The sequence below is a fragment of the Podarcis cretensis genome (assembly GCF_951804945.1).
Source record: "Podarcis cretensis genome assembly, chromosome: 1".
Lineage (NCBI taxonomy): Eukaryota > Metazoa > Chordata > Lepidosauria > Squamata > Lacertidae > Podarcis > Podarcis cretensis.
In genome coordinates this window covers 98,940,928-98,951,531 of record NC_137170.1, presented here as the reverse complement: position 1 = coordinate 98,951,531, position 10,604 = coordinate 98,940,928, and the positions used below count along the sequence as shown (strand labels likewise).

Below are 10,604 nucleotides of genomic sequence, written 5' to 3'. Positions count from 1 at the left end.
CAGTTTAACCCAGCTGTGGTTTTAATGTAACATCTGGAGGTAGACAGGAAAGGTTTGCTGCACCAGCTCCAGGCTGACTCAGCAAAGAGGTCTAGACTGGGCTCCTTGCTACAACCTGCTGGTAGGTCAGCTAGCTTAAGATCCAACAAACCTTTGGCCAACTTAGCTCTGTCTCTTTCCTCAAAACACCCTGTTTCAGGGGCTTACCCTGGATACCATTGGTGGGGATACCACTGGCACTGGTGAGCAGAGTGGAGACCTCTGTGACAGTGGAGCCTACCTGCCAACTGAGCCTAGTACAGCCAGGAGGACCTGGGTGCAAGTATGCCAGTCTCACTTCAGCCTCTTCCAGCACGGCGGATTAAGGGGCTTGGATTGCTCATCCTATGTAGACTAGAAATGCAAAATCATACAATGAAAGCCAATGTTAACATGGTTTCAAGCATGAAGCAGCATATTTCAGTCCATGCAGTGAAATACTATGCAAAATAAAAAGAGAAAATTACCCATAGCTTTGTTTAACAATGGCTCATGCCTTGTTTAATGATGTGTTTCATGTAGTCTTCAGAAGCCCCAATTATTTTCTGCTAGTGACATAAAATTAATCAATGTGCATTGAGAAGTGAGAAGGCTTGTGATTTTATATATATTTATACATGAGAGAATATATATGAGAGATTATTTATTTGGACTGATGCTAAGGTGTTCTGCTCCAATATGGTGTATGCTGTGGCAGAAGGTGCCGTACATTGTTGCGGAAATTGCCTGTGAGCTGTGAAAGATGTGAATTCTATGGCAAAGCAGCTTGATAATAAAACAGTGGGTAAACATTATGTGCTGAAAGATGGGCATTTGCAAGGAAACATTTGGAGAACAAATGTTTCTGTTGAACCCCACGTTTTGATGGGCTTTCTACTAAAGTCTCCTGTTTGTTTTCACAGAACCAGATGAGACTGGGATGGTGTGCACACACAATAGATCTTTGCAGCTGGAAATCAGCGTCACAAATTGTTTTCTTTGACAGTGCTAATTGATTACAAGGGTTTAGCCTTATCTAAATTGTTAAATTCAGCAGTGTCTGTGCTTCCCTTTTCTTTTCTTTTCTTTTTTGCACAGACAAAATAAGGAGAGTTAATAACTACATAAAGGAACATGGGCAAATAATATTTGCTACCTTTTAAAACAAAAACAAACCCATAAATTGTAGATGTGGCAGTGTGAGGATTGGCTGCCATAGGAGAAATGCAGAAAAACTTTGAACAGCGAATTGTGTTTTTCTAGGAAATTAATAGTAAATCATGCCTTTTGGAGAACTGACAGTATCATGTGTGAGGTCTGACTGGGATGCCCATGAAAGCCTTTTAAGCTAGAGTGTGTAATAAAGAGGTGAAACATGAAAATATGAATTGAATGAGGGCTACATTTATTGTTACAGATTTCAGCAGAGGGAAATAAGGGTGTTGGAGAAAATCAGTTGCATGTTGCCTTGCGTGAGCTGTCCTGCCCCTCTGCCTTTAAGGTGTGTAGGAAGGCTTTCTTACCCCTACCCTGGGCTCACAGAACTCTGAGTGGGTGAAATCAGGCTGCTTAATACAGTGTTTCCCAACCTTGGGCCTCCAGCTGTTTTTGAACTACAATTCCCATCATCCCTGACCACTGGTCTTGCTAGCTAGGGATGATGGGAGTTGTAGTCCCAAAACAGCTGGAGGCCCAAGGTTGGGAAACACTGGCTTAATAGGCACTCCATATCCAACACACAGGTCTCATGGCCCAGAGTGGCTTGCATCTAGAAATGTCCAGCACCCAGAAAGGGACCACCAGGTACTCACCTATTCACCTCACCACAATTCTATCCTTGCACCTTTCTGCCAACTGGGACCAGATTACTCTATTTAACAATACAGTCATACCTCGGGTTGAATGTGCTTTGGGTTGAGCGCGTTCGAGTTGCACTCCGCGACAACCCGGGAGTAACGGAGCACATTACTTCCTGGTTTCACCACTCGCGCATGCGCAGACGCTCAAAATGACCACATGCGCATGTGCGGAAGCAGCAAAACGCAACCCATGCACGTGCAGACGCGCCATCACGGCTTATGTTGCATTCAGGATGCAAACGGGGCTCCGGAACGGCTAGTCTCAACCTTCCCAAATGCATACAGCATAGAGTAGGCAGTATAGTGAATCAGATCAGTGCTGTGCAGCAAAAGGGGCTGAAGGAGGCAGCACAAGGGCTTATATTAGCATGGCTCAACTTTTCTTACGAAGTGGGCTGCAAGTGTTATTCAACACAGAACCCATGCCTTGTTAGGCAGGCTGTGGAGGCCAAAATTTGACACCACCCCAGCCCTTGCACTGCCTTCCCAAGCCAGAAAAGCAAGGTGTTGGGTTTTGTGAAGGAGGCATGAGGTAGGGTCCTAGAGCCCTACCACCTGTTTCTGAAAGCTGGGAAAGTGCTAACCAGGCCACAAGTTTGGCCACTCTGGCTTATATATACTGACTCCTCCTTTAACGTTGCTCAATGTGCAGGTGCACATGGAACATCTCCATGTCATGCCTTTCCTTCTAGCCACATATGATGCGTCTGCTGTCAGCCTTGCACTGGCTGTTTGAGTAGTTTCCTGCTATAAATAGACACAAGTTCATTTGTCACAATTGTTTGCCCATTGGCATTATTGTTTCTTCTGTACTGGTGTTTTAACCATTATTCCCCATAGCAAACACATTTGTATTGTTTGGATGTAATGATCGTAGCTCAATAAACTATAGAAATGAACACATTTCTATGCATTCAGGGAATGCATATGGTGGAGCTGGAGCTCACCTATATTTCCAAGTGTTCAAAAGACTTTGGGGCACACATTTCCCTCTACATGTGACTTGCTTCCCGCAGGAAACAGCTGTGTAGCACTGGTGTAGTTGTAGCAAACATGATTGCTGCGGAAAGTATAAAGCAGCTCTGAAGGCAGTGGTGTTATTTAAATTATGCGGTGTGTTAGTAGTAAGGAATTGTAGTTTAGCCATTCATGAGTTGCTTCATAGAATAGTATAACCTTCAACACACCCACCCACTCCTGAAATGACTTCAAAGGTGCATTTGCAAAATGAAATGGAAGTAATTATTAAACTTTTACACTATTTACCCCCATGTGTTTCCCTCTTGTTAAAGTTCTAGAATGGGTCTTCTAATGTATACACAGTGAAATAACTTAGCTGTAGTACATATCCTTAATTAAAATTATACTTCTTACATAAATGAGCAATGTCTGATACTGGTAAGATTTGGGGGTGAGTTTTGCCAGTAGAGGGCCATGTTAAACTGAATAATATCAGAATGGACCCTTTTAGTGAGCTGCAGTTTTTATGAGGACTTTAAAGGACAATATTTTTGAAGGTTTTTTTTTTGTTAATTTTGATATTTTATATCAAATTAGACTATTAAGCACTATTGTCCGCTCAACTTTTTTATTTTAATGGCAGTGAAATAGTAGACTGATGCTTTTTTGTTTAATCTCAGCTCTTAAAAGTAGGCTGAGGAATTTTTCAGACATAAGTAACAGTTTCAGTCATCCATCATCCATAAGATAAAAGGATAGCTAGGTAGACAGATTAGAAAATGATGTGTTCAGATAAAATGAGAAAGTGGACATTTTAGATCAGCAAACCATCTTTACAGTAAACAATTCAACCCAAAAATCCACTATTGATTTCTTTCTTACCTAAAACCTGGCTTTTCTGAATGTGTGTGCTATGTTCACATTTTTCTGATTGAACGTAAAGGGTCATTCATTACCCTCTCAGTTGCTTGTCCTTTGTACAGATGTTAAAGGAGTAAGCCAAAGGGTTCCTCCTCCACAGTACCTAATTATAACTGGCACAAAGGATTAACAGATGTTATAATTGTCCTTATACTTTGCTGAAATGGGTTTCTGCATAATTTGTTTTCCCGTCTCTCACCTGTTCGTAGACCGAGGTAAAGTTCACAAACCGGGACACTACTTCCGGTTTTGGGGAGTTCATATACTGAATAGTTCGTAAACAGAGCTGTTCTTAAACCAAGATACCACTGTATACAGTAGAAGTGTTCACCAACAACAAGATTTAGCTCAGACCCCAGTTCAGTGCTTTGGAAAACAACCCACTTCACTCTGAGACACTTTGTACACTGCCTGATTCAGTGGGGTCTCTGCAAGTCCACTTGGTTCCTCCAATTCACTATTGAGGAATGAAAAAATGGTTATATTTTTTTAATTTACATTTTTTATTTGTATTTAATCCTTTCTCTTTAACCATGAATTCTAGAAGTTTGTAATTCTACAGGATCCCACAGATAATGCTAGATTAGGTTTGCCAGTGAAATGCTTTTGCCATAACAGCAATACAGTGGTACCTCGAGTTAAGAACTTAATTTGTTCCGGAGGTCCATTCTTAACCTGAAACTGTTCTTAACATGAGGTACCACTTTAGCTAATGGGGCCTCCCTCAGCCACCGCACGATTTCTGTTCTCATCCTGAAGCAAAGTTCTTAACCTGAGGGGCTATTTCTGGCTTAGCGGAGTCTGTAACCTGAAGCATCTGTAACCCGAGGTACCACTGTACTGATAAACTCACACACTTCCATTGTTCCATTTATCACTGTATTTATTTTGTAAAACTTCCTGACTGTATGTAAGTGTTCTGTACACACTTTATATATCAACAGAGTTAAGTATAACTTTCAGTTTATAAAACATAAAGTCTTGTGTAGGTGGTTTCAGAAATCAGCCTTTTAAAACCCCAGATCTTGACGCTTCAAAATGACATCAAAATCCCAGGTAGAAGAACAGGAGTTAAGAATGAAATCCTGGCTTAACAACAGTGATATGCACAGCATTTTAATTATGCAGACACCTGTTCACCACCAACTTTTAGTATTTCATATAGGTCACTGAGCAGCCATCTCATAGTAATGACTTTCACCCACTGCCAACCTGGACTGAATCTGAAATGCCATTCTTGGGGTTAAAGGCTAAAATTCCAATTACCAGAAGTATGAGGTATCCAATTTCCTGCATTACCACACTGCTGAAGCACTACTTGAGTGCTCTATATGTTTTCAGGAACGTGGAATCATGTATAAATTATGACTTATTAAAATATTAGTTGCATTGCTTTATGATTTTAGCAAGTGTTAATAATTGATAGTGAAGGAAAGTCTCATGCAGCACATAGCTTAATATGTTTATTCCTGTTGCAGTGTCTAATACTCAAAGGGATCTGAGAAAGAGCCTTTGTACCATAGAGCTAGCGGGGGGAACAATAAAACAACAGAATGTAGCAAGTGATGCACAACTTCTCTGCATGCAAGATTCGTTAATAATTATCATGTGTTGAGTTTCTGTTTAATAAAACAGAACATTCAGCACATTGATCCATGGCTTCATAAATCATAGTTTATGGTTCATTAAATCACAGCTCTCTGTTCTGTCCAAACTAATATTTGGCTTAATACAGGTTAACAAACCAAGGTTATAAAACAGATTCAGAAAATAATCCTGCTTGTTTGTTAACTGATAAGCCAAAAGGTGGGATTGTGGCTCAATATAAGCCAGGATTTCTGTACTGAATCCAGTTTGTGATGGCAGAAGGGTTGAGCCAAGGAAGAACACACAATCACAGCACTTACCCACAACTTTACAAACCATGGACAAACTTCTGAATATTGCCATTCTGTTAGAATGTCATCAAATATTTAGAAAACAAGAAAGCTGTTTCTGGCATTTCTAGAATAATGTTGATTCAAATCCTTAATAAACCAATTGCATGTGCTCTTACAGAGGAGAAGAAAGCAGAAGTGAGTGTTGCCCACAATGCAGATTGAGAGTTGGTATTCATAGATGTGCTATCGAGGGAGGATTCCTATGGGAGCACAGGTATTATGGATCTATGTGCTTTTGCCTTTATGGAGCACTGACTTCCATAAGAATTAACATGATTCTACCTAAAAAGAGACTAGCACCTTTTACTAAGCTGAAACATATTATAGCCTGATTAAGTTTTAGAATTCTTGATTTTAAAATAGCTTTCTATCAGCTGTTGTTCTGTAGATTTTAATAATATAGGGCTGCCATACATCCAGATGTTCTTTGGACATTACTGAGATTTCAAAGGCGGATTTGACATCTGGGGGGAATTTCCGAAATGTGGTGCTCAACAACTTTCGGGGTGTCCTGGTTTTTACTTTTTGAAATATGGCAACCCTAAATAATCTTCTGTTGCTGTAATCAGAATATTCCTATTACTATTCCATTTTCTATCTCCAGTAATATTCACCATCTGTAGCTCTAATATTATTGTTAATGTCCTTCACCTATATACCTATTTTTCACCTATATACCTATTTCTTTTCTGTTTCACTTGAAATGCAGACGAGGTAAAGGAAATGGGTTGGATGACACAAAATGTAGAAGACTTATGGACTGTAAGTAGTAGTTCATGAACTTTTTTTTTTACATTTACATTTTTATTCATTCTGTAGCAGATGGTGAGAATCCATCTGCAATTGCCAGTACCTCTTTGCAAAAAGTAAAGCAAACCCCTCCCTGTGAGCTAGCAGCTGACTGCCTCTGGGGAAATGAGGCATTACTGTTATTTATATTTTTCCAAAGCAAACCTCTCAACCTAGTATCTGTATAATTTGGGCCAGACACATCAATGCAGAAAAAAGAAAACCAGAAGAGATTAAGGGGAAAGAAAACCTATTATTCCATCGCTGCCTTTGATACACTGCTCCCTGTAGTGTATTTTATAGTACTTTAGCCACTGTACTGTTTAATATCACAAGTCTTCTACCTTTTCCCTGGAAATATGGCACCACATTTTATATTAGATTTCATTGTAGAGAGCATATCCTAATCAGTCTCTATTTCACATCATTGCAATAATCTTCTAAAGCTTTTTGGCAATGGTTTACATCCTTCAAAAAAATATATAATGGTTATTTCCCCCCTTTCTCCCAAAGGCCTTTCTTCATTGTTTAAATTCATTACATCCAACTTTGTTCAACTGTGCTCATAAGGCTACTGTTATGGCTGTTTTCCAAATACCTTTCAATATTTCTGAACTTGTGGTCATTATTGGTGCAGACTACTTGGAATACATGGAAGTGTATTATATGTGAATTGAATACTATTGTGCTGCTGTGCCACCTGGTTCAGCTTTCAGCACAACATTTAAAATATGCTCCAAGCTAGAAAACACGGCTTCCCCTGCAATTTCCCAGATAGAATCCATTCAGGAGCCAATCTCTAGAACAGGGGTGTCAAACTCAAATTCATCCGGGGCCGCATCAGCAGTTTGGTCACCCTCAAAGGGCCGGTTGTATCTTTAGGACTATGTGTCCACTCTTTATTATCATAAATTATTGTCACTGCATTCAATTATTACTGTTTTTTGTAATAATGTAAGTAATAACTAGCTCTGAAAGCAGAAACATAGTCAGAATAATGGCAAGTAGATATTCAAATGTACAATTATTGTACAATTTATTGAAAAATGATTTTTGGTAACAGACAGTAATATTTTTTTTTAAACATACAAATATTGCCAAACACTGTTTATTACACATATGGCAAACACAAGCCATTAACTTTTTTTAACTTTTCTGACTAGATGGCTGACATCGTTTTCCTGAGGTCAGTCCATCAATGTCTGGCGTTAGGTCTTGTGCTGTAGCAATCCGCAAAACAGCATGGAGGTTGTTGCTTTTCCTGGTGGCTAAGGTTAGCAAATTTGGCTCCATGTTTGGTCTCAAAGTGCCGGCGTAAATTGTATTCCTACATCACTGCCACTGCCTCATAGCAAATAAGACATACCCGCTTGTCTCCATTAATCACGAACATGTATTCACTTTCCCATCTCTCCTGAAATTGCCTTCCCTCTGCATCAAATTTTATTTTCTTGGACATTTTTGGGTTATTTGATTGCAGTTTATGGTCCCTATAACACTGTAAAGTGACACGGAAGTGGTCAGTATATCCAAAGTTTACCGCTCAGACTTTTAAGCAGAATAATAAGCAGACCCCCCTCCCCCCCCACATACATCATATGTACTTACAGTACAGGAGAGAAGGGTTCAGGCATCCGTTGGATATGTCACATCACAGGATGGCATGCGCTCAATATAAAAACAAGTGGAGGTTTCCTGAATGCATGTAAAGTGGAGGTTTCCTGTGTAGAATAGCCGACGCCGCTAGAGGGCAGACGTTCTCTGGCTTGTAGGCTGCCGCACATGCGCTGAAGAGGCGGCTTTCTTGTGTCAAAAAAAAAAAAAAAGCAAGAATAAAAGGTGAAGGCTGGCGGCCAGCGGCGGCTACACAGGCCACATGACGAGGTCTGGCGGGCCGGATTCGGCCCTCAGGCCTTGTGTTTGACACCCGTGCTCTAGAATGTTTTGTGGTGTAAGTGGTGGACATTAGATGTGAATTCATAGCTGTGTTACTGGAAATAAGTGCAGTTAACCTGTATGCATGTGTGTCTGCCGTTGTACATAGGTTGACTTGTTGTCTTTTACACATAAAATGAATGTGTGGATGATTCAGACATTGCGTGGACAGGCGGAGTCCCCAGATCCCGAGCGGTCCCCCCCGTCATGTGGAATAACGACTCTAGACAACGTGCTATGGGATTAAATTGGCCACAACTTTATTAAATTTCAAATGTGGGTAGACCTTGGCTCAGGCATTGGGCGTTCTCCCTTCCTAGTCCCCAGCCGGGGACCTAGGGAGCATCAGGGTTATCCAGTGTGTGTGTGGGGGATGGGCCGGCTCTGGAGAACATATGTTCAAGCAGAGATAGCCGCCCCCGTTACGCCGCCGCAGGGGAGAGCAATGACGACCTTTCGGCGTACGGCCAAAGCCTCCCTTCAAAAACCCCTTTAACGGGGAACCCTGGTATCGCCGCCGCAAAGAGGAAGATGGACTAAAGGATTCCGCCCAAGGCCTGATACCGCCAAAGTTGTGACGTTTTGCTACGGGAAAGGCGAAACCTGCCAATGCAGGGAAATTCCTTTCCGACCCTTTAACAGCGACCTTATCGTAGCAGCGCCCGCATACCTGTGGAGACAGGTTAACCTGCAAAACCTATGAAGAAAAGTTAACCTGCAAAAGAAGACATTAACTGAGGGTGGGTAGGGTGGGAGAAGCTCTGGAGCCAAGTGAGGATTACCAATTAAGATCCACCCTCTATTGTGTGGGCAGGTAATCCCTCCCCCTACCTGGCCTGGTTTCCCTGGCAACGCTTCCCCCAGGTGGGATTGGACAACTCACTGGGGTAGGCGGGGACCTCCAGGGGACCTCTGAGCTGCCTTTACTGTAGAGCTTTAAGTACCTTTGATTTTCAAACTGTTCTTATTTTACCTCTGTCTATAATGGGAAATAATTTTCTTTTACAACATGGGCAGAGAATGCTCTGGACAACTCAACACACTTCTTATACTACTCTCACTAGATTAACCATGGGGGGGAAAACCCTTTCTTTTTTGTACACCCAAGTGTGTAATGATTACTGTTGATCCAATGCAGCCAAACAAAACTGATAGCCTTTTAACATAGCTTGATTTGCTGGAGTGATAGGTGGAAAAATGAATACACAGGCCACATTGAATTATTTCAATATTAACAATTAGGTCCTGTAGTTTAAAATCTCAGCCGCTACTGCTTTTGGTTTACAGCCACAGGGTTGGATCTGGATTTGTTGTCAACAGAGTTCTGGTCAAAGATAGTCCTTCTGAAGGAAGACAATTTTCGCCATTTCTTCTTCAACCCCTTGCCCCCTGAAAACCTGTTCATTGGTTAGGGGGATTCTCTGGAATGGGCAAGACGATACAGGAAACTGAAAGGGAAAGGGGGAATTGGTGAAGACCATCATCTCCCTTCCTGCAGTGGGCTACCTACACCGAATCTGAAAGTCTGCAAAGAAAAGGAGCCCATGTACTCATGCTATTTTTCTAGAAAAAGAGGTGCCAAAACCCTCCACAAATGCTTCCCTTGTTCTCTTATTATGGCGATGGCACCTACCTGAGAGGTGCCAGAACTGAGTTCCGGTGAGTTCCAACTGAAAAAAAAAGCTCTGAAAGGGCAAATCTGGTTCCAATCCATTGCTTTGAAGAACTGAACACAGCTCTACAATGACATGTGGATGATCGGTGGCATAAGGAGAATGCTGCGTAGAATCCCCATTCCCGAATTAATCTGTCATTGTCTCTACATGCATCCTCACTTTCCCAGCTCATATCTGTTCTGAACTCTGTTCGAGCATTTAGTTTTGCAACCTGAATTCCTCAACTGCTTCACACAAGTGAATGAATAGCAAATGTACTCCTTTGACCTTTTCGGTCATCTTTGGTATAATTTACAGGCTGTTTGCTCTTCCCCTACAGCATGCCCCCCCAAAAAAACCTCATGATAAAAACAGACAGCCAATCAAAGTATGAAATGTTGAAAAGGTTACCACCTTTGGTTTTGCTGTGTCTGTTCAATGTTCATAGCCTTGTTAGCAAGAAATACTCTAACAAGAACAGAAAATGCCATCAGATGAATCATGTTTCTTACAGAGAAACTGAGAGA

General features: G+C 41.3%; 1 protein-coding gene and 1 long non-coding RNA gene across 7 annotated transcripts in view; one reads left to right on the top strand and one right to left on the bottom strand.

The window, feature by feature from the left end:
- NCKAP5 (NCK associated protein 5) overlaps positions 1 to 10,604 on the top strand; it is a 632,725-nt gene that overhangs the window by 122,913 nt on the left and 499,208 nt on the right. For 2 of the 6 annotated variants that reach the window (XM_079992732.1, XM_079992726.1), the window contains exons 1-2: positions 18 to 121; positions 6,408 to 6,460. The exons of 2 other annotated variants lie outside the window; for them this stretch is intronic. The gene's annotated coding sequence lies outside the window, so the exon portion shown is untranslated. Of the gene's footprint in view, positions 1 to 17; positions 122 to 6,407; positions 6,461 to 10,604 lie in introns of those variants that run through there. 2 more of the 6 variants (XM_079992727.1, XM_079992728.1) reach the window with 1 other exon arrangement.
- On the bottom strand, positions 7,507 to 8,183 carry LOC307213632. Its single transcript, XR_013837601.1, has 2 exons — positions 8,096 to 8,183; positions 7,507 to 7,985 (listed from the first exon to the last, which is right to left on the bottom strand). It is a non-coding gene; the product is annotated as an uncharacterized lncRNA (long non-coding RNA).